This window comes from Peromyscus californicus, unplaced genomic scaffold (genome assembly GCF_007827085.1).
Source record: "Peromyscus californicus insignis strain IS unplaced genomic scaffold, ASM782708v3 Scaffold_4__1_contigs__length_199733344, whole genome shotgun sequence".
NCBI lineage: Eukaryota > Metazoa > Chordata > Mammalia > Rodentia > Cricetidae > Peromyscus > Peromyscus californicus.
The window spans coordinates 185,700,149-185,723,542 of record NW_026294562.1 but is presented as its reverse complement, the minus strand read 5'-3'; the positions used below and the strand labels follow the sequence as shown (position 1 = coordinate 185,723,542).

Here is a 23,394-nt window from a genome sequence, read left to right as displayed (position 1 = left end):
CCGATTACTTGCTCTTCAGGACTGTCTCTACAGGTTGCAGGAATATTTTTGTAGATTTTGCAGCTGTGTTCATGGGAGGTTTTAGCCTATAATTTCTTTTTCTTGATTTACAATTAGGTGATGCTGTCTTTACAGCATGGATTAGGTTACAAGTTCCATTCTCTAGACCTGAATGTCCAGTTAATTAGGTAGCCTGTACTCAATTTCTCCCTCTACCTAAGCAGATCCTTTTGTTTGGGTTTTGTTGTGTTATTGGTTTTTTTCAACACAAGGTCACTCTGCAGAGCCCTGGCTGTCCTGGAACTCACTATGAAGACCTGGTTGTTCTTAATCTTACAGATTATCCACCTTCCTCTGCCTCAGAAGTGTTGAGTTTAAAAGAATGTGCCACCAGAACTACCAGCTGAGCAGGTCTTAGGAGACTACACTTGTCCACGCCATCAATATACCACCTCACTCAGTTCTCATAGAAAATGTTACCTGGTCCTGTCAGACTTTTATCTGAATCTTGAAAGGCCCATGGAGGGAGGAGATATGTCCTGGTCCAGAAACATGATGCCTAAAAAAAAAATAAAATAAAACTAGAAATTGATACTCTGATAGTTACTACATTGGAGGTCAATGGGAGACATACAAGGAATTGGCATGCTACATGACACCACCCAGCCCAGACGCTCTAAGGTCCTTTCTTCTCTGTGCACAACACTAGTTTACAGGAAGTCATGCGACATGGTGAGGGGAACAGGTTGCTAATTGAAGCATGAGCAGAATCTATTGTCTCTGCCTCAGGGAAGAAATGGTTGTCCTGTCGTCAACCATTACCAATACTTAGTAACGCTTCAGACTCTTCTGCATGAAGCTGTTCAAGGAGCAATGAACACCACCAAAGTGAACCAGAAGAGAAAGGGCTGGATGGATCCAGCAAAGATGCCCATTATCTGTGAAATTATAGACCCTCTCTGTATACCTAAGTCAGCGAACTACATTCTGGCTCAGATGCAAGTGACTGTGTCAGGAGTCCCAAACTTTGCTTCCATATGTTGTCCTCTGAGAGGGTAGCATCAGGTTCTGACATCTCTTAGAATCATTAATCAAGAAATTGCCCACAGACATGACTAACATGTAATTTGATCAAAGCACATCCTCAGGTGAGGTTGCCTATTTCCCAAGGACTTTAGTCTACCTCAAGATGAAAAAACTAACCAATGCACTCTCCCACCCTGATTCGTATGCTCAGAAATAAGAATCTATATATGAATCCTCCCATGCCACTGAACTAGTTGATTCTCACAGTAACCCTGAAAGACAGGGCACTGCCTTTGTTGTACTCCAAGGAGGGGTGGATATAGATTAATGCCATCTTCAGTTTGAAAGTCAGCAAATGATATTCTTGTACCTTACAGAGCAGCCAGATTATGTGATTCCCTGAGCATTAGTGCTGAGGGCATTGAGACATTATCTGCAGTGTGATATCAGGAACTGTGGCCCAGATAGAAAAGTAACAGAGGGAAAGAAGCAGAGTCAGAAGTGTGGAAGAAGAGGAGGGAGTAGGCGGGGCTTCCTGTGCCAGAAATGAGGAAGTCAGAAGGGTAAGGAAATTGCCAGTTAGAAATCACAAACCCAGGCAAGAAGGGAGGTCAGCTTCCCCAGAGAGTCATCTAGGGCTTGCATAACTCTTTTTTTTCTTTTTAAAAATTATTTATAGTCTTTTTTTCTATTAAGAAATTTTTTCATTCATTTTATACATCAATCGAAGATTCCCCTCTTCTCTCCTCCCACCCCTCCAACCTCACCCTCCCAACCTACCCCCTTATCCCCCCACCAAGAAGGCAAGATGGAGAGACACATCCAGTAGAGGCAAGTCCAAGCCCTTCCCTCTTCCTCAAGGCTACACCACCGAGGTGAGGTTCCCCATCATAGGTAGTGGGCTCCAAAAAACCCCCTCATGCACCAGGGATGGATTCTGATCCTACAGCCAGAGGGCACCCCAAGCAGATCAAGCTACACCACTGTCTCTCTAAGGAGAGGGCCTAGTCCAGTCCCACACAGGCTCCACAGCCATTGATCCAACTTTCATGAGTTCCCACTTGTTTGGTTTGGTTGTCTCTGCAGGTTTCCCCATCATGATCCTGATGCACTTGCCAGAGAATCCCTCTTCTCTCTCTTTGACTGGACCCCTGGAGCTCTGCCTGGTGTTTGGTTGTGCATCTCTGCATCTGCTTCCACCGGTCATTGGAGAAGATCTCTGTGATGACAGTCAGGGAACTCTCTGGTCTGATCATTGGGGTAAGCCAGTTCAGTTCAGGTACCCTCTCCACTATTTCTAGTAGACCAAGCTGGGGTCATGCTTGGGGATTCCTGACAACTTCCCTAGCACCAGGTTTCTCTATCCCTATAATATGGTATTTTATCATAGTATCTATCTTGGTATCTCTTTCATTGCTTTCCCACTCCATCCCTGTTCCAGCTCAACCATCCCATTCATTTACGTTCTCATCCCCTATCCCCTACCCTCCATTGCCCACCCCTCATCCCCAGTTTTCTCATGGAGATCTCATCTGTTTCTCCTTCCCAGGGTGATCCATGTGTCCCTCTTTGGGTCTTCCTTGTTAACTAGCTTCTCTAGAGTTGTGGGTTGTTGTCTGGTTATATTTTGTTCTACAGATAGTATCCACTTGTGAGTGAGTACATACCATGTTTGTCCTTCTGGGTTTGGGTTACCTCACTCAGGATGCTATTTTCTAGTTCCATCCATTTGCCTGCAAACCTCATGATGTCACTGTTTTTCTCTGCTGAGTAGTACTCCATTGTGTATATGTACCACATTTTCTTAATCAGTCTTCAGTTGAAGGGCATCCATCTAGGTTGTTTCCAGGTTCTGGCTATTATGAATAATGCTGCTATGAACATAGTTGAGCATATATCCCTGTGGTATGATTGAACATTCCCAAGAGTGATATAGCTGGGTCTTGAGGAAGACTGATTCCCAGTTTTCTGAGGAACTGCCACACTGATTTCCAAAGTTTGCACTCCCACCAATGGTGGAAGAGTGTTCTCCTTGCTCCATATCCTCTCCAACATAAGCTGTCTGTGGTGCTTTTGATCTTAGCCATTCTGACAGGTGTAAGATGGTATTTTAGAGTCATTTTGATATGTAGCTCCCTGATGACTAAGGATGCTGAACAATTCCTTAAATGTCTTCCAACCATTTGAAATTCTTCCTTTGAGAATTCTCTCTATAGCTCTATAGCCCATTTTTAATGGGATTGTTTATTATTTTGATGTCTAGTTTCTTGAGTTCCTTATATATTTTGGAGATCAGCCCTCTCACAGATGTGGGGTTGGTGAAAATATTTTCCCATTTTGTAGGCTGTCATTTTGTCTTATTTACTGTGTCCTTTGCCTTACAGAAGCTTTTCAGTTTCAGGAGGTCCCCTTTATTAATTGCTGCTTTCAGTGTCTATGCTACTGGTGTTAGATTTAGGAAATGGTATCCTGTGCCAATGCATTCAAGACTATTTCCTACTTTCTTTTCTGGACTAGTGAGGTGCCTCAGTGTACACATGCCTGCAGACAAGTCTTAAGACCTGACTCTGATCCACAGAATCCATAGCGCTTACCATCTCCACTTTCCTTTTTCTTTCTGCTTCAGAAAAGCAAAAATTTACTAGTTTCCAGGGGATCCCAGACCAAGCAAAGCCATAATTTGTTTGACATTTTTGAGGCTCAGTTTGTTCACGTGGCCACCCTTCCTCTTGTGCCAGTTGAGCACACAAGGGTGCAGGTGTGAGCAGGACTTGTGGGCAGCACTGTATCATCTTGTTGTAGCTGTACTCATAGACAAGCTGACGAAGGGATGGCTGTAAGATGCTACCATGAAGGTGCCGTTCCAGGATCAGGGCAGAATCTTTCTAGATGATGTAGTTGGCCTTGATGCAGCCACCTTCCATCTGCTGGGCTGCAAATATCAGTTGTGCTGGTTAGGTGGGATGCCTTCCAGGTCTTGGAATTTAACATGACATTTGAAATGGTTTGACTGGGATATACCTAGAGTGTGATGGTCTTGTCATTTATGGCCTTGGTGAAATTCTGCATGTTAGTATCTGCTTGGATACCTAGTTAAAGAGAAAAAGAGCTCAGTTGAAGTATTTTATTTCCTTTTACTTTTGGTACTAGGGCATGATGGAGGGCTTCTAGTATCCTAAAAACTTATTCTACCCCTGAGTCACACCCCAGCTCTACTTCATGGTTTTTCCATTTCTGATATTACTTTTAATTTTTCCATTGTTATCTATTTCTTACGTTTGTGGGTTTAATTATTTCTGTTATTGTTTTCAGACAGGCTTTCTCTGTGTATCCCTGTCTGTGCCAGAGCTGGTTATGTAAACCAGGCAACTCTGGAATTCTCAAAGATCCTTCTGCCTCTGTTTCCAAAGTGCTAGGATTCAAGCTGTGAGCCACCACACCAAGTCAGGGGTTTACATTTTTAAGTGTTTGAAAATTTAATACCTGTGTATATTGTGTTTTCTTCATGTCCATATTTCCAACATTCCAATTATCCCTCACCCTCTCTTGTTGGATCACCTCCTCACTGACCTGATTTTATTTAATTCTTTCCCTCACCCGCCAGTTGTTGAAAATGTGCTGTTTAATTCCTATGAAGCTATGAGAGGTCCCATTTCTCCTTTCATTTACTGAATGTGAGTTTCCTTCCACTGTGGTCTGAGCTGATTCTAGCTGTGAGCTCATCTTTCTAAGGCTGAGACTTGCTCTGTGTTTTGCTTGGGGCAATGTGCTAAGTGGATGGTTTGAGAGTATAGACAATGTCTTGAGTCCTCACTGAGCCTAAACTGTGTCAATCCTTAGGAACAGTGACAGAAACAGCTCAGGTGAAGACTGTTTGGAGTTAATGTCAGAATGTGAAGGGAGGAATGGAGAAAAAGAGGATGCCTAAGCAGCACGCTTTCTTAATCCCCAGAGTTATAAATCAGAAGACACTCCTTCCACGCCATTGAACTGGCTGACCTTCACACTAACCTGAAAGGAAGGTAGTTACCATCATATTGTCCAGAGGAAGGCAGGAGGGGTATTACTACCTGCTTGGGAAGAGCATTCATAAATACTACGCTGGTACCTTATATGGAATCAGGTACATTTTCTCCCCTGAGCATTAGTATCTGATGCATTAAGACAGAATCTGAAGTGTGAGATGAGGGTCTATGGCTGAGAAAGAATGGAAGCCAAGGAAAGAGAATTTATGAAGATGTTTAGCTGCAGAGGTGGGAAGGAGAGAGGCTTCCCCTTACACAAAAGAAAAATTCAGAGGAAATAGCCAACTACCAGCTTATCAATTACAAACCTGGGATAGAAGGGAAGTCAGATACTCCCAGTGAGTCACCTAAGGCTGGAAGAGCTCTCCACCAACTCTCTTTGGTACTGGCATGATGGCCATGTTTGATCTGACTATCTACTTTGGCGTTTCGGGATTCCTGAAAAAAAAAAAAGATGCTTTCTCTCCTGAGGGGAGGGCTGGCTATGGGACCACCGAGTGTCCCCTCATCTGTCAGTGTTGGTTCTCCTAAGTCACAGCTCTCCATGCCAGAGTACCTTTTTCTATCAATAGTGAGCCATTGAGTTCCCTTTAGAAATGAAGGCAAATCGCTTCCCTCAGAACCCCAGAAATTAGAAGACAAAATGCACAAATGCTGTTAATACATCGTTACAGTGATGCAAATTTATCAAGCACTAGTGCTTCTTTCTGGAATGGAGTAAGACCCTTGGTTAAAGAAATAAATGCCCCCCCACTCTTTACAAGCCTTTAGTTGGGAAAAATAGAAGAGGGAGATCTCAGGGAAACATGTGCACTGCCCACCACTAGAGCAGTCTTTGTCATTTCAGAGTCTAGTATGCCTTCCTATCCAAAAGGTTTCCTCTGGAGTCTTCATATTTATCCCAGCTGTCAGTCTTCCATTGTTCTGAAGCCTTCTGCAGGTTCAGCTTTGTTGACAGGGAAACAGGATCTTCAATCTGTGTCACGTGTGGGATGCCCAAACACCTCATGCCATGAGCATGACACCATTCAGCAAAGTGCCCCTGGAAGGTCTTTGGATCTTGGTAGGTATAGCTTCCACACATCTCACAGCTGTAGATGGTATTCAGTTCATGAAGATTATATAGACAGTAGGGGATGGGCTTGCCACCCCAGCCAAAGGGCAGATTTGGGGGGTTGTAAATGATTTCATTCTCTTCATCTTCCCTTCAGTTCTCACTGATCTGCTCTTCCTCCTCCTGCTCTTTTCCTGTCTTGGCTTGCTTTGGCTGTATATTTTCATGAGTGAACTGTCACTGTTCCCCAAGAATCTCCACATATTCATAGACCTGGGCTTCCAGGGAAGCAATGTTTTTGTTACTTTCAGTGTCTCTTTGTGCCCTTTGGTTTGGGACTTTTGGCAATCAGAGTGGTATAGAGTGACTCCAGTGGCTTTCTGTTGGTGCTGAATAGTCTGAACTGGCTCTTCTAAGGTCCCACTACAATTCAGGCCTAAAGCTAACAGTGTGGATCTCAACTTGTCAAGACCCAGGGAAGCCAACTCCTCCCAGGAAGGGAATGCAGAGAGGTCAAGACAGGCTCCAGCAAGGGAGAAGGCACTGTTTGTCTCTTTCAGCCATCCATGAAAGGTACCATTATTCCTCTTCTTCTCAAGGTAGCTCTGAATCTTCCCAAAGAGCTAATTCTGATGCTGAAGGGGCTTCACTTTTTAATGTGTGATTCTGGAGGTATTCCAGCAGCATCCCCAGGTATCTCTTGTACTCTGCAATCTTCCTTCTTTTAGGAATGTGAAATAACTTGTCAATGTTAGATAGGCATGGGATATAATTCAGCTTCTCAGATGCCTTCAGGTTAATGTACCTGAGGTAGCACTCATGGAGATCAAGATCATGACCATATCCTTCTTCATCTGTGAACTCCACCAAGTTTTATCCCTCCTCATTAAGATTCTCCCAAGCCTTTGGGAACTCCTCAAATTCCATCAATATTGCAAAGATCTCATTTGGTTGCTTCTAATGAAGTTCTTTTAGCTTCTTGAGTGTATTATAGAATTCAGAAAATACATCAGGTCCTGAAATAGCATTGAATTCCTCCTTTCATATTCCATATTTATCACCATACAAATCCCTCAGGTTCCCACTGACATCCATGTACATATTTTTCTTGGCCCTAGTGAAGTGATCAGGATTAATCTGGTCCCGAAGCATGGACTTCTTATTGAGCATCCCTTTGGCAATGATGTCTGAGCCATTCCTTCTCATCATGATAGCTCTGTTGCTGTTCCAAATTTGTCTCCATTTTTCCCTTGAATGTGACACTTAAATTCAGACCAGCAATAAGGCCAGGATATATTTCAGTGGCCACAGACCAGGTATCACAGCCCTTGAGATTCAGGCATGGAACCGTCCTACCCCAGTGCTGATTCCAGTCTCACATCCTTTGGGATTTCCATTTAATATGGGAGGCAAAAGACAAGATGTAATTATACCTACATCTAAGGGAAAGTCTCTACCCTCACATGCATGTCTCTGTGAAAGGAGAGTGAAGGCTCAGCCTTTTTCCTGAAACAGGTGAGCTGTCCTAACTTCTCAATCCTACACTGAAAAATTCAGATTTTCCCTGTTTCATTGGCTTGTCATGTCAAGGTGGAAACTCATGTGGAAGCTTTTGTATCAGAGTTATTTTTCTTCCTTCCTTCCTTCCTTCCTTCCTTCCTTCCTTCCTTCCTTCCTTCCTTCCTTCCTCCCTCCCTCCCTCCCTCCCTCCCTCCCTCTCTCTCTCTCTCTCTCTCTCTCTCTCTCTCTCTCTCTCTCTCTTTCTCTCTCTCCCTGAGACAGAGGTTCACTATGTAGCTTTGGTTATACTGGAACTAACTATGCAGACCAGGGTGGCTTTGAAGTCATAGCGATCCAGCTGCCTCTGACTCCCCAGTTCTGCGATCAAAGGCATGCGCCACTGCACCTGACTGAATCAGAGTTTTCTGTTACTTATTTGTCATAGTCAAAGAGAAACTCCAGAAACAGTGATCTCTTACAAGGTAGTGCTTGTAAATGTGACAAGGACAGCCAATGACTTAATTTTGACAAAGATTTTACACATGAAAAGTATAGATATGGGTTTAGCTGTGGACATTAAAAAGCCTCAGGGTGAAGAAACCAGAGAGGAGCTATATGCCAGTGGAGTGAGCTGTCAGAACTGTAAATCCTGAAGGTTCTCAGCTGGGGAATGAAAACGGTCAGTTTACAATTTCCAATTACGTAACTAACTTTCTATCGCCTCCAGACACTCCAGTTTCGTGTGCAATGGTATTCAGGGAATTAATTCATCAAATCAATCAATGAGCCATGGCAAACTAATGCTAAGATACACATGATTTTTAACTCCAACTGGTTGATTAAGTAGATCCATTGTCTGCTTCAATCTAAACACTCTGTGTTAGCCTGGATTTCAGATTCCTGATCAGGCTCTTTAAAATGGAGTATCTTCAGATTTACTGTTAGGTTGGATCAGTGTCTTCTTCCATACTTTTCCAGACATCTTCTTCATCCTGCATGAGGTCCGCATGTCCTGGATGCATGCAGGATAAGGATCCACTCACCATGGCCATTTATGATAGCCTGAAAACCTGGATGCTCACAGGGAAAGTGAAGTGAATGAGTAGACAGACACTGTCATCAGTGGTCTGCGGTTAGGACAGGTTTACAGGGAACATGGCCTAGATCCTTTAATCCTTGTGAATTCTCTGTTAACACCCAGGGCTTGGCAGAAACCTATGCAGATGTTGCCAGATGAGGAAAACTACTCAAGAACTATGGTTTGTATGTTTATTATGGGACATGTTCAGCAGGTGGCAGTAAAGTGTCTTTTTTCCCCACATACATTTTCTTATTTAAATATATTTTAATCATATTCTTCCTCTGCCCATGTGTATCCAGATTCTCTTCTCCTCCCTGCCCATACAACTTCACGATCTTTCACAAAAATCAAATAAAAACCCCTATAAAACAACAACAGCCCCAAACATAGAAAACAAAATACATCACTCCAACAAGAGGAGTGACAAAAAAAAATCCCACCAAACTGTAACCAAATAAGTGCACACAAGCAAACTGCGGAGTTCATTTGTTTTTGGTGATCAACTACTACTGACATTAGGCCTATCTTAGAGTAGTTGATGTACCCAGGTTTACTCCAGTGGAGAAAATTAATTTTTTTCCTTTCTTAGTAGGTATAAATGAGGATTGATCCTGCTGTTAACCTTTTACATTCATTGATTAATTAATTTCATAAATAAAACAAAATAAAATATAATAAGATTAAACAACAATTTTCATTTCAAAGTCAGACGGGACTGACCAACAACAGTAGGAGAAGAGCTCAATAGAAGGCAAAGGAATCAGAGACCCATTTGTCCACATACTCAGAAATTCCATATAAACACTAAGCTGGAAGCCATAATACAAGTGCAGATGATATGGTGTAGCTGCTTCTGTCTCTGTGAGTTCATATGAGCTTTGTTCATGCTGATTTAGAGGGCCTTATTTTCTTGGTATCTTCCATCCCCTCTGACTTTTACACTCTTTGTGCTTCCTCTTCCATGGAGTTCCCTGAGTTCTGAGGAGAAGACTTTAATGCAGCCATCCTATTTAGGACTGAGTGTTTCAAAGTGTCTCACTGTCTGCACAGTGTCTGGCGATGGGTCTCTATATTTGTTTTGATCTCTGGAGGAAGAAGATTCTCTGATACTCTTTGCACCAGGCACTGATTTATGAGTAGAGCAGAATATCATTAGGAGTCATATTATTACTACATACTTTTTTCCCTCTTTCTTTTGACCTTAATATTTGGCTTTGCCTTAGGTCCCTGGGCCATCAGGTCTCAGGTTCTTGGCCACCCCAGCAGTCATGGGTATGTGTTGCATATTGTGGAATGGGAATTAAGGCAGATCAGTTATTGGTTGGTTACTCCAACAAGCTTTGTGGAACAATTGTCCAAACATTTCTTGCAGATGGTACACCATTGTAGATAAAGGATTTGTGGATGGGTTAGTAATTATGCTTCTATTTTGATAGGGTGAAGAGTACCTTCTTGTAACAAGGATGCTAGAACATAGGGGAGAGGCCCTGTGTGGTACCCACTCAAGATCTCTGTATTCAGTGAGTTGTATAGCTATCCTCAGCAATGGGGCTTTGCTATCACTTTGTTGAGAGCAGCTTAAAGTCTTGGCAATAGCCTGGGTCAAGTTGACCAGTGTAGCCTCTTTGGCTAACGACTCAATTGGATATAACATAAGCCTGATACTGGAAGCTTAGTTTGGTGACAAGAGATGGCCAGTTGGGTCTCTGTCTCCCCCATTAATTGTCAATTTCATTTAGAGTGTGTTCATATGTGTATATAATTTATGAGGTTTCTATTACATTAGACTTTCATGCTACCTCTTAAATGCCCCATAATTTTAACTGTTTCTCCCATATTCCCTCTGACTACTCTCTCTTCCCTTCCCATGGCCACTTGATTCTCCCATTCCTGATCACCCTTCTAAAACCTTATGTAGGGCTTTATTTGTAGATAGATAAATGTTTAAATTTTACATTATCATGTTTTCTCTATCTATGGTGATTGAATGTTTTGTTGCATATAGTAGTTTGGGATGTCATCTATGGTCTTATAGATACTATGGCACATCTATCAAGGCCCTTCTGGCTTTTAGAATCTTCATTGAGAAGTCGGGTATAATTCTGATATGTCTGTCTGCCTTTATATGTTATTTTGCCTTTTCACTTGAAGTTTAGTACTCTTTCTTCTCTATTTTTAGTGTTTTGATGATTATGTGACAGGAAGCCATTCTTTTTTGCTTTAATCTATTTGGTGTTCAGGATGCTCCTTGTACCTTTATAGGTATCTCCTTCTTTAGGTCAGGAATTTTTCTTCTATGCTTTTGTTGAAGACGTTTTCTGAGTCTTTGATCTGAGTTTATTTTCTTTCCTCTATACCTATTATTCTTCAGTTTGGTATTTTCACCAAAGTTACATGACATTAGATGGTCACTTGAGTTTATGATGTGATCACAGAACCTGAATCAGCCCAGATGGTGGGTTTATGGTGGTTCCCTGTAATGAAGTAGGTGAGAAATGTATGGATTTATATTGGTGAAATTATTTAGGCCACTCCACATAGTTAAAAGGGAGGTTTATTTTGTGGCATAACTTACAAATGAAGGGATAGTTTACAGGGTCTGGAAAAGGTATGGCACAGTCCAGCAGTGTTCTCTGGAGCACTCTGCTTGGTCTACCTCCAGCGTCCAGGGTCCAGGCACCAAGAGAGATGGTGCATCTGGATCTCAGGTCTTCAGTGTCCTCTCTTGGCCCCGCCTTGTAGGCATGACAGTTACTGAAGCCACAATGGGGGTTGGAACTTCCAGACCAAAGCTGGAATGATTACCCACTACAGATTTATTTAAAGTATGGCACAGAGAAGGTCACAGTTGGAGGTGACACTTAAACTGATCTCTGTATAGCAGAAGGACAAGTGAAGCTTTGTGAAGATGCACCTTGTCTTGGTTGTGAGGGTAGGTGCCATGTAATCTCTCTATGTCTGCAACCTTATCGCTTTTGGGGCACTGTGCTTTGCAAATGTGTAGGCACACATGTGTGGCCTTTGAGGAGTGAGTCCATTTCTTGCTATGGGTGCTCACCTATAAACGAGATGTCTACATCTTTTGTTGTTGTTGTTAACTTTTTTGAGACAGGGCTGCAGGAGGTATACTCTTCCATCATTCTTCTGAGTTCTTGGGATATATCAATCTATCTATGTGTCTAATAATAATCTATGGTACATAAAGATGATTCTAAAAGTAGTCACTGTTCATTTGCAACTTTGAAGATGTCAAGATGGTTTGAGAAGTAGAAATACTGACTTTGTGGGAAATCCTTCCAGGATCCATGTGTTTGACTGTGATACTTGTGAGCTCAGAACCCAGGGCCAGGATGCTCCAAGGTGTTCTAAGTGGATGGTGAGTTCCTGAGATGGTAAAATCATTTTAGGAATACTTGAATCACAGGATAATTTGAGTGAATTCTTCATGTGAAAGTCTGGTGATCTCACATGGTTGTTCACATCTGTCCATGTCGTTCTGGCTTTTAGAGTCTCCATTGAGAAGTTATATGTAATTCTAATAGGTCTACCTTTATTTGTTACTTGGGTAATTTCCCTGTAAGGGATTAACATTCTTTCTTTGTTCTACATCTTTAGTGTTTAATTATAATTGGCTGTGTGGACATTTTTACTTGCACAGTCTGCTTCATATTCTGTGTGCTTCTTGTACTTTGATAGGCATCTCGTTTTTTAGTTTCAGGAAATTTTCTTCTATGACTACCTGTGTTTCTTCACCTTCCTTCATTTCTATTATTCTTAGATTACATCTTTTCATGTTAGGTGTTTTTTAGATTAAGCATTTTCTTTAACCAATGTATCCATTTCTTCTATCATGTCTTCAATGCCTGAGATCCTCTCTTTTGTCTCTTGTACTCTGTTAATGAATCTTGTACCTGCAGTTCTTGCTCCATTTCCTAAATTTTTCATTTCCAGATTTCCCCCAGTCTGTGTTTCATTTATTGATTATAAATAAACTTTCAGGTCTTTAACAGTTTTATTCTTTTGTTCCCCGCTATTTCATTGTGTTTTCATAGATTTCTTTAAGGCATTCATTTACTTCCTTTTTAAGGACATCTACCATATGCATAAAGGCTGTTTTAAGGTCTTTTGTTTTTCAACTACGTTAAAATATTTGGAACCTGCTGTGGTAGGATTTACTGGGCTGCAATGGAGATATTACTGTTTTTATGCTGGAGACTAGGCAACTGGGATCGGAAAGATTGTAATTCTAGGTACTGATATATGGTTTTGATTTTGTTGGGTTGGTGTTTTTTCCTTGTTCTGTTTCCTCTCTGGTTCTTAGGAAAGTGTGGTGTCTGTGTGTTGGTCAGTAGAAAAATCTGCTGGGGTTCTTATAGGTGTTGGCATTGAGGGTTCCCAGTAAAATATGTCTCTCAGTATTTGGACAGAACACTTATGTATGCAGATCTGCTGGGGGGAAGTGGACTCACTTCACAACAGGGAAGAAAGAAAGGTGTTCCAACTGGATCTACTTATTTAGTCCCCTTGTAATGAGGCCATAGAGTGAAGAAAGGCCAAGGCAGATGGCCTGATAGAGAGCTAGGGATGAGACTTGGGTATTGGACATAGAGGAATGGGGGTAGAGGGGAAGATCTACAGTTAGCCTACTGGCATCCCTGACCAGAGTTGCATGTGTGTTCAGAGTTGAGGGGCAGGATAAAGCAAGGAGTGGAGGGAGGAAGATTAGGAGGGGATGATCTCTGTGGTCTGTTAGAAATGGCAGGGATGGGGTGGGGTGGGTGGGGCAGAAGTAAAGAAATGCCTCGTCAGGTGTTCTAATGCATATTTGTGGGTGAGACTGGGAGATTGAATTTGTGAGAATGAAGGGAGGGGTGAAGATCTGCTCTTAGCCTGCAGGTTTCCATGACTAGATTCATCTGTTGTTCCCAATGAGTGCTTGCTAGCATTGGGTGCTGGAACAAAACAAGAGTAGGGAGAGAAAGGTTTGGAGAGGAAGATCAGTAGGATCCACTGGAGATGGGTACAGAGTGGGAAGGGAGACTGCAGCAGGTGTTTTGTTGCAGAGGTGGGGATGAGCCTGGGGATTTGAGATGGAGGACCAGAAAGAGAGGTGAAGGTCTGCAGTTGGCGTACTTGCTTACTTGGCCAGAGTGGCACCTGCATTCCCAGGAGGACCTGCTGGATTTGGGGGCAGGGATAACACAATTCTCTTTTAGAGTTAGAATGTCTATTGGTATTTTCATTGTTCAGGTCTTGTTTAGGTGGGTATATTTTCTAGGATGTCATGGATGTAGCTTCCCTCTCATTTCTAAGAGACACAATCTCACAGCCAGCATCCCAATCCTCTGGCTACTGTAATCTTTCTTTCCTCTATTTTCATGAGTTTACCTGAACCAAAGGAGCAGAAGTAATGTTGTGGATGATCTATTGAGGCTGGGCTCCTCATGTTTAGATGATCTGTGCATTATGGATGGTTTTATTTTTCTGCAATGGTTTCTTGTTTGCTACAAAAAAAGCTTTTTTGATAAGGGGTGTTAACTATACTTATCTGTGGATATAAGGATACATTTTAAAATGTACCTAGGAATTACACTGGTTGAATAAATGGGTGATATAGGTTCTGTAACATCCATGACCTTGCTAGCCCTAAGTAGTTGAGTAGGTTGCTAGTATCAGGTATGATTTCCCTCCTGTTAAATGGACTTTAGGTACAATTAGGCAGTTGTTGGCTACCACTCAGACATGAGTGTTCTCATTTTACCTTTAGTAGTATCTTGCCATGCTGGTCATGTTGTGTGGGACTATTGATTCCTTGCTTTCCTTAGTGGCATTCATAGCTCCTTCTGATATTATGAAGTCTAAACTACAGAAAGGAGTGTGTCAAGTTCAATTCCTCTGGAGTCTTCCAAGTCACATGTTTTTAAATTAATCCTTTTAGAGTGATACCATCTAGATTGATGTGAGAGATTTCTTTTTTTTCCATTTTCTGGTCTCCTTATCAGAATTTGTCATCAGTCTGTTACCTTGTCTCATAAACTATGTTGGGCCATTCGTCCTCTTTCTCTAGCTGCAGAAAATCTAAATCTCATGTATGCATAAATGTTTGGATGAAGCCACCAGCAAAGCTTCTGTAAATATGACCTCCAAAGGGGAAACACTTCTAGTGATAGTGTATTCAATATATAAGAACCAATATAGATTTTTGTATTTATTATGCAACAAAAATAACTTTCAATAACATTGAGAGAGCTGTTCATGTTAATTATATTCATATACATTCTGTTATTTTTAAAAATTATTTATTTTATTATTTTCAATTTATATATGTGTATGGATAAGTGCAGGTGAGTGCAGGCCCTCTCTGAGGCCAGAGGTCTTAGATATCCCTTGTGCTGAGTTAAAGGTGGCTGTGGAAACAAAACTCAGGCCCTCTGAATAGCAGTTGTGTTCTTAACCAATGAGAAGTCTTCCAGGTACCATGATGCTATTTTTAAAATATGAATGTCAGGAGGCTGGAGAGATGGCTGAGTCATCATAAGCACATACTGCTATTGCTGAGGAACTTAGTTCATATCCCAGCACCCTTATTATGTGTTTCATAACCACCTGAACTCCAGTTACAAGGGATCAATGCCCTCTTCTGGGTACAATGGACACTTGCACATAAGTAATATAAATTGAGACAAGTATACATATATATTTTAAAAAAGACTTTCACAAAATGGTGAGATGGACCCTGCTGGCTTAGTCTGGCAATCTTTTGTGTCCGTTTGAATCTATCCACCAGAGTATGGTTCCTGGTGCTGCTCAGGAACAGGAGCATGGTAGGATGTAGGAGAGTCTCTGTCTTCAGTCAGCCTCAGTCATAGGAAGAATCTATGTGACTGGGTCTTGAGTGAGTGTGAGCTTTTTGTTTGTGTGACTCCCTTGGCAGTCACACTGTACCTGGGGTTTTTTGATTTGTACAATGAGCAATTTTATGTCCTTCTCCAAATGGGTTCAGATCTTGAGATGCAGGCATGGAGTTGCTCATGCCAAGTACAGATTACATGCACACTTCTTTGGGAATTCCTTCTAAGCTGAGGGGCAAGAGACAAGAAGGTTCTGTTCCTTGGGGCTTAGGACAAGTCTCTATACTCACATGCATGTCTCTATGAAGGGATAGTGAGGGTCCAGCCTCTTTCCTAAAATAATTGAGATGTCCTGACACCTGGGTCTCACAGTGAAATGTTCAGATTATCTTTGTGGCATTGGTGTATCATCCCAAGATGAAATTTCATAAGGGAGCTATTGTATCAGACTTTTCTATTACTAGGTTTCATAATTAAAGAGGAGCTCCAGAGATGGTAATATCTTACAAGGGAGTGCATATAAAAGGGTCAAGGAGATCTCTGTGAGTTCAAGGCCAATCTGGTCTACAAAGTGAATTCCAGGACAGCCAAGGTGCTTACTGGGAAACCCTGTCTCAAAAAAAAAAAAACAAACATGTTGGGGTATACCTGTAATCCTAGCACTTGAGAAGAGCAGAGGTAGAAAGATCTTAAGTTCAAGATCAGCATAGGATATAAAGGAAAATCATTTTTTTTTTTTTTTTTTTGTTTTTCGAGACAGGGTTTCTCTGTGTAGCTTTGCGCCTTTCCTGGGACTCACTTGGCAGTCCAGGCTGGCCTCGAACTCACAGAGATCCGCCTGGCTCTGCCTCCCGAGTGCTGGGATTAAAGGCGTGCGCCACCACCGCCCGGCTAGGAAAATCATTTTGAGACCCCATGTTAAACAACAACAACAACGGGGTTGGGGATTTAGCTCAGTGGTAGAGTGCTTGTCTAGCAAGTGCAAGACCCTGGGTTCAGTCCTCAGCTGGGGGGGTGAGGAGGGAGGGGGAAGGGACGGGCCAGAGATTGACAAGTATGTTTAAATACAGTACTTAGTACTCTAATTATTTTGTACTGGGATTATATGCATTCCACTACATGTGGTCAAGAGTACATTTTAGAATTTATATAAATGGAATTACAAAGCACGCATCCATTTTTGTCTGCCTTCTTTTCTACAGCACACTTTTCTAGGGATTCATCTATGTTGGATGATGGGAATATTAGTAACTTTTCTTTGTATTAACATGTTCTTTGTAACAATATTCCACAATTTCTTTTAAAATTCCCCTGTTTTTAGCTTTTATTACTTTTGAGACAGGGTCTCATTCTGTAGCTCTAGCTAGCCTACAACTCCACACATAGATCAGGTTAACCTTGAAGTTATAGTGATCTACCTGCTTCTGTGTCCCAAGTCTGGGATTACAGGCATATGCACCAGGGACCAGTTTAGCAGTTTACCTATTGATGGACATTTAGAATTTGGAGTATGAGAAACAGAACATCAAAGCAACATTTACTTACAAATCCTTATTTTTCATGCTTAGATAAACACTTTAGAATAAAATGGCTGGGTCATTTTACTAGGGGTATTTTAACTTTGCATATAATTATCATACTGTTCCTTTTAAAATGTATTAAAGTGTACACATAACAAAAAAAGGGTCAAGGACAATCACTGAGCAATGTAGGATAAAATTTTTAAATGTGAGATGTCCTCAGGTGAGGGCCCAGACTATGAGCATCCATATGGCTTTGGATGATGGTAACATGGCCCATGAATATCAACACAGACCCCAACTGCAGTATGGCCATGGACCAAGACATGGTCCTTGGTGGCAACCCAGGTCTGGATATCACATGGTCCAAGGAGGCAGAATATGCCAATCATATCAACCTGCTCCTCACTGCCATCACATCTTCAGTTCTGGTTCCCCACACAGTACACAAACCACTCAGCTTCTCCTTCTCTCCCATTTCTCTGCCACATAACTGTTCATAATAATGGGGCCCACACACTTGGGCTACAGGGTGCTAAATGGGCCTGTTGCTGGCTACTGCCACCCAGGAGGTATAGGGCTGACCTGTCTAGATTTTTCTTATACATTATATTCTGGGTAAAGTTTCCTCTTCTCCCAACTCCTCCCAGATCCTCCACACCTCTCCATTCACCCAAATCCAAATCCTGTCTTTCTCTCTCTCATTAGAAAATAGTCACATAAAATATAAAATAATTAAAATGAAGGAAGATAAAATAAAAACAAATAAACCAGAATAGCATAAGACAAACAGAAAAATTAGACAAAGAAAAATCGTAAGAAATATATATAGATGCAGAGACACACATATTCACACACACACACACACACAGATAACCCATGAAACACAAAATCAGAAAAAATATATAATTGAAATATCTGTAAGATATAAAAAAAATTGCCCAGGCAAGCATTATAAGCAAAAATCCTCCACAAATACCATTCTGTTGGCCATCTAGTACTCAGCATTAGTCCTGTCCTTAAGTATGGTTTGTATACCCAATAAGACTCTGTTGTGCTGTGGAATAATTATCTTGTGCACTGTAAAGATTTGTCACTTGAATTGGTTTAACAGAATATTGATTGGCCAGTAGACAGGCAGGAAGATTAGGCTGGGCAATCAGACTAGCAGAATTCTGGAAAGAGGAAGGGCAGAGTCAGGCATCACCAGTCAGATTCAGAGGAAGCAAGATGAAAATGTACTGAGAAAAGATATGTGGCTAGACATAGATAAGAATTATGGGTTAATTTAAGTGTAAGATCTAGTTAGTAATAAGCCTGAGCTAATGGCCAATCTTATATAAGTAATATTAAGCCTCCAAGTCAATTATTTGGGGAGCAGCTGCTAGGTATTTGGGAGTTGCTAGCCGGACTCAGAGACTTCCAGCAACACTGTTGGAGAAAACTGATTTTTCTTTTACCAACTGCAGAAAACTTCTGAGTCAGGGATGGAGGCTCCTGTCCATGTATCTGGTAAGCACTGGGACCACATTTGCCTTACACCTAAACAGGCCCTATGCATTCTTACACAGTCTCTGTGAGTCTACATTTTCATCAGCCTGTTGCATCTAACAGACACTGTTACCTTGCTGTGCTCTATCCTGTTAGCCTCTTACAATCTTTCCACCTCCTATGACTCAGAGTTACCTGAGCCCAGAAAGAATTTGATGGAGACATTCCATTAAGGACTAAATGTTCTAAGCTCTCTCACTCTCTGTATACTGTCTCTGTATTAGTTTGTATCTCCTACAGGAGGAAGTTTCCATGATGATGGTTGTGTCTAAGTATCATTTTGATGCTATGTTCCTTTAACCAAACTAGTATAGATCCATGGATGATTTCATCTTAGGTTCTCTGACACTAGAGCAACTAGAGCAGTGTCACGGATGGGTTCCATCTCATGGGATGAGCCTTAAATTCAAGCAGACAGTGGTAGGTTACTTCTACAACTTTTGTGCCACTATTAATCCAGTGCATCTTGCAGGAAGGTGACCACTGTAGAATGAAATGTTTGTAGCCTGGTTTGTGTTTACTTTTCTCCTCTGTTAGCATGCAGAGCATCTTCAAAGACTATAAACACTAGTCAGAAGGGGTAAAGTTGCTAGGTGGGCACCAGTTTGATTTTTCTGTGTTCGATGAAATATGTAGGTATTGTCTTCAACAATAGAGCATTACCATCTGTAGCTGAAGTTTTCTCTGGTCCTGCCCAGCCCCACAGACCCTGCAGCCACTTATAAAATAATCACTCAGAAGCTTATATTAATTAAAACTGCTCTGCCATTAGCTCAGGTTTATTATTGACTAGCTCTTACATTTAAATTAACCCATAATTCTTATTATGGTTAGCCATGTGGCTTGGTACATTTTCTCAGTTCTGCCTTCACATCTTGCTTCATCTGTGTCTGTTGGTGACTTCTGACTCTTCCCAGAATTCTCATCTCTGCTTCTCCCACCTATACTTCCTGCCTGGCTACTGGCCAATCAGCATTTTATTGATTAACCAATCAAAGCAACACATCCACAGCAATCATCAATTTGTGGAGAATAACCAATAGACTTTAAATAGCCTAGATTGTTTAGGGGGTTTCCATAGAGCCCTGTTGATCAACACATCAATTAGATCTTTCTTGAAACTGAATATTTCATTACATGTCTGGTGGGGGCTTTGTCTCTCTCATTATTTGCTGATTTCATTCAGATTTCTTTAATGTATGTTAATATTTTTAGAAGCTTCTACTGTATTAGGTCTCCACACTACCCATTAAATGGTCCTTAGGTTTCTGTCCCTCCCCATATTCCCTTCCTTACCCTGTCCTCCTACCCTCCACCTGTATGATCCTCCTGTATCAGTTACCCATCCCTTCCATCAATCCATAACTATCCATGTTATTTCCTCTTCTTAGAGAGATAATCACATAGGTGATTGTTAATTCCTGTTATATTTTGGTGGTCATGTGTGTTTCCCTTCATTGGGATATGTTGGTATGGTACTGTCTACTGCCCGTATTTTCGTTGGTGCATATAACTTCCTTAGGTTGGATTTTTCCTTCTAATGCTTTCTGTAGGGCTGGGTTTGTGGATAGGTATTGTTTAAATCTGATTTTGTCATGGAATATCTTCTTTACTCTGTCTATGTTGATTGAGAGTTTTGCTGGGTATAATAGTCTGCCCTGGCATCCATGGTCTCTTAGTGTCTACATAATGTCTGTCCAGGACCTTCTGACTTTTAGAGTTTCCATTGAGAAGTCAGGTGTTATTCTGGTGGGTCTGCTTTATATGTTACTTAACCTTTTTCATTTGCAGCTCCTAATATTATTTCTTTATTTTCTATGTTTAGTGGTTTGATTATTATATGGTGAGGGGAATTTTTTTTAGGGGAGATCCAGTCTATTTGGTGTTCTGTAAGCTTCTTGTATCTTCATAGGCATTTCCTTCTTAAGTTTGGAAAGTTTTCTTCTATAATTTTGTTGAATATATTCTCTGTGCCTTTGAGCTGGTATTCTTTCCTTCTTCTATCCCTATTATTCTTAGGTTTGGTCTTTTCATGATGTCCCAGATTTTCTGGATGTTTTGTGTTAGGACCTTTTTGGCTTTGGTATTTTCTTTTCTAAGCCAATCTATTTGGTGTTCTGTAAGCTTCTTGTACCTTTAGAGGCATGGCCTTCTTTAGGTTGGTCCTCTTTGAGGACCTCTGTCATCTTCAAAAAGTCATTTTATGTTCATGTTCTTGTGCTTCAGCAGTACTGGATTGTTCAGATTTTGCTGTCATAGGATAGCTGGGTTCTTGTGGTGCCTTATTCCACCTTCTGTTATTGACTGTCTTCATACATTGGCATTTAGGCATCTGGATTTGGGCTGATTATAGGTCTAGGTGTTGATTCCTGTGTTTGTCTTTGTTGGATGGGTGTTTCATTTCTTGGTTTCTCTTTCCTCTCTGTTCTTCTGTCCTAAATAGCCAAGGGTTCTGGTGACTAGCATGTCTTCAGGTACAGTAGGGTGTCCCCTCTGGGGTCTTGGGGGCTAGAGGTCCCTAGATCCACCCTGGCCTCTGATAAAGCTTAAGTCTTCTCCCAAAGTTTTATACAAGGGTATGGAGCCCAGAGCAGGGGGTGCAGTCTGGGGTCCATAGATTTGGCTGGCCTCTGGTAAAACAGAAGTCTGGGGTCCCTAGATCCAGCCTGGCCTCTGATAAAACAGAAGTCTTCTTCCATAATTGTAGGCCAGGATATGGAACCTAGGGGAAGGAGTGTAGTCTGGGGTTGTTGGGCAGGTTTTAAGGAGTGCTAGAGGGCAGCAGGCATTGTCTTCTCTGGGGTCCCTAGGACCATTTTTGCCTCTGGTAAAGCTGCTAGGACTGTGGACCCTAGTGTGGAGCCTAGGGGAGAGTGTACAATCTGGGGGTGTTAGACAGGTTTTAAGGAGTGTTAGCAGGTGGTAGAAGGTATCTTTCCTGGGATCCCTAGATCCATCCTGGCCTCTGGCAAAGGCAAAGTCTTCTTCAGAACTTGTAGGCTAGGATATGAGGCCCAGGGAAGGGTGTGAAGTCTGGGGCTTCAAGGAGAGCTAGCAGGCAGTGGGCAGTGTTTTCCCTTGTGTTCCTAGGATCACATTGGCCTCCAGAAAAGCTACCAGAGGTATGGGCCCTAGTCAGAAGTGGTATAGCTGGGTCCTGAGGTAGGTCTATTCCCATCTTTTCGAGAAACCACTATATAAATTTTTATAGTGGCTGTACAAGTTTGCACTCCTACCAGCACTGAAGGTGGTTCCCCTTTCTTCACATCCTCATCAGCATGAGCTGACCACATACTTGGACAGGTGTCAGATAGAATCTCAAGTAATTTTGCTTTGCATTTCCCTGAGGGTCAAGGATGCTGAATATTTAAGTGTTTCTTAGCCATTTGAGTTTCCACTATTGAGAATTCTGTTTCCATACAACCCCTAAAATGTCCCTTAATTTTTAATTTTAGCTGTCGTTCCCCATATTCCCTCCCACTACCCCTTCTCTCTTTCTCACCCCCACTCACTCCTCCTGTTCATTCACCCATAAATGTCTATTCTTTCCTAATGAGATCTATCTGCCCCCTCTAGTCCCTTACTCTATACCTGCCCTCTGTGGTTCTATGAATTGTAGCTTTGATATCACTGACTTAACAGCTAATATTCTACATGTAAGTGAATACGTACTATATTTGTCTTTCTGGATTTGAGATACTCCACTCAGGATGATTTTTTTTCCAGTTCCAACAATTTGTCTGCAAATTTCATATTTTTTTTAAAACAGGTGAGTAGTATTCCATTGTGTAAATGAATCACATTTTCTTTAGCCATTCTTCTGTTGTGGGACATTTAGGTTGTTGACAATTTCTAGTTGTTACTAGCAGCAATGAACATCCTCTGCAATAGGATGAAGTATCCTTTGAGTATATGCTAAAGAGTGGTATAACTGGACCTTGAGATAGATCAATCTAGTTTAACCAGCCCCATTTGTAGAAGATGCTGTCTTTTTTCCATTGTGCATTTTGGCTTCTTTATAAAAAAATCAGGTGTCCATAGGTGTGTGGCATTGTCTCTTGGTATTCAATTCAAAACCATTGATCAACATGTATATTTTTGTGCCAATGCCCCACTGTTCTTATTACTATAGTTTTATACTACAACTTGAAATAAGGGATGGTGATGTCTCCAGAAGTTCTTTTATTATTCACAGTTGTTTTAGCTACCCTGTATTTTTTGTGTTCTCATATGTTGCTGAACCATTGTCCTTTCAAAAACTGTGAAGAATTGGGTTGGAATTTTGATGGGGATTACATTGCCTTTGGTAAGATGTCTATTTTTACTATGTTAATCCTGCCAATCTATGAGCATGGAAGATCATTACAGGTTGCAGAATGTTATTTTGATTTTCTTATATCTGTTGGGACTTGCTTTGTGTCCAAGTATGTGGTCCATCTTGAAGAAAGTTACATGTGGTGGTGAGAAAAAGGTATAGTCTTTTGTATTTGGGTGAAATGTTGTTAGGCTCTTTGTTTTATAACTTCAATGAGCTCCGTTCATTTTTCTGTTAAGTTGTTGTCTGGATGACCTGTCTATTGGTGAGAGAAAGGTATTGAAATCTCCCACTATCAGTGTGTGGGAACAAATTGTGATTTAACCTTTAGAAATGTTTCTTTTATACACTTTGGTGCACTTGTTTTGGGAGCATAGGTGTTAAGAATTGAAATGTCCTCTTGATGGATATCTCTTTCAATGACTATGTAGTTTCCTTCCCTAACTTTTCTGATATCTTTGGATTTAAAGT

The 23,394-nt window shown here is 41.3% G+C and overlaps 1 protein-coding gene and 1 pseudogene across 1 annotated transcript in view; both read right to left on the bottom strand.

Annotated features, from left to right (window-relative positions):
• Nucleotides 1-23,394, bottom strand: part of LOC128124192 (leukocyte immunoglobulin-like receptor subfamily B member 3-like) — a 101,587-nt gene that overhangs the window by 25,644 nt on the left and 52,549 nt on the right. The gene's annotated exons all lie outside the window — the stretch shown is intronic.
• LOC128094663 (splicing factor 3A subunit 3-like) lies at nt 5,902-7,348 on the bottom strand (annotated as a pseudogene).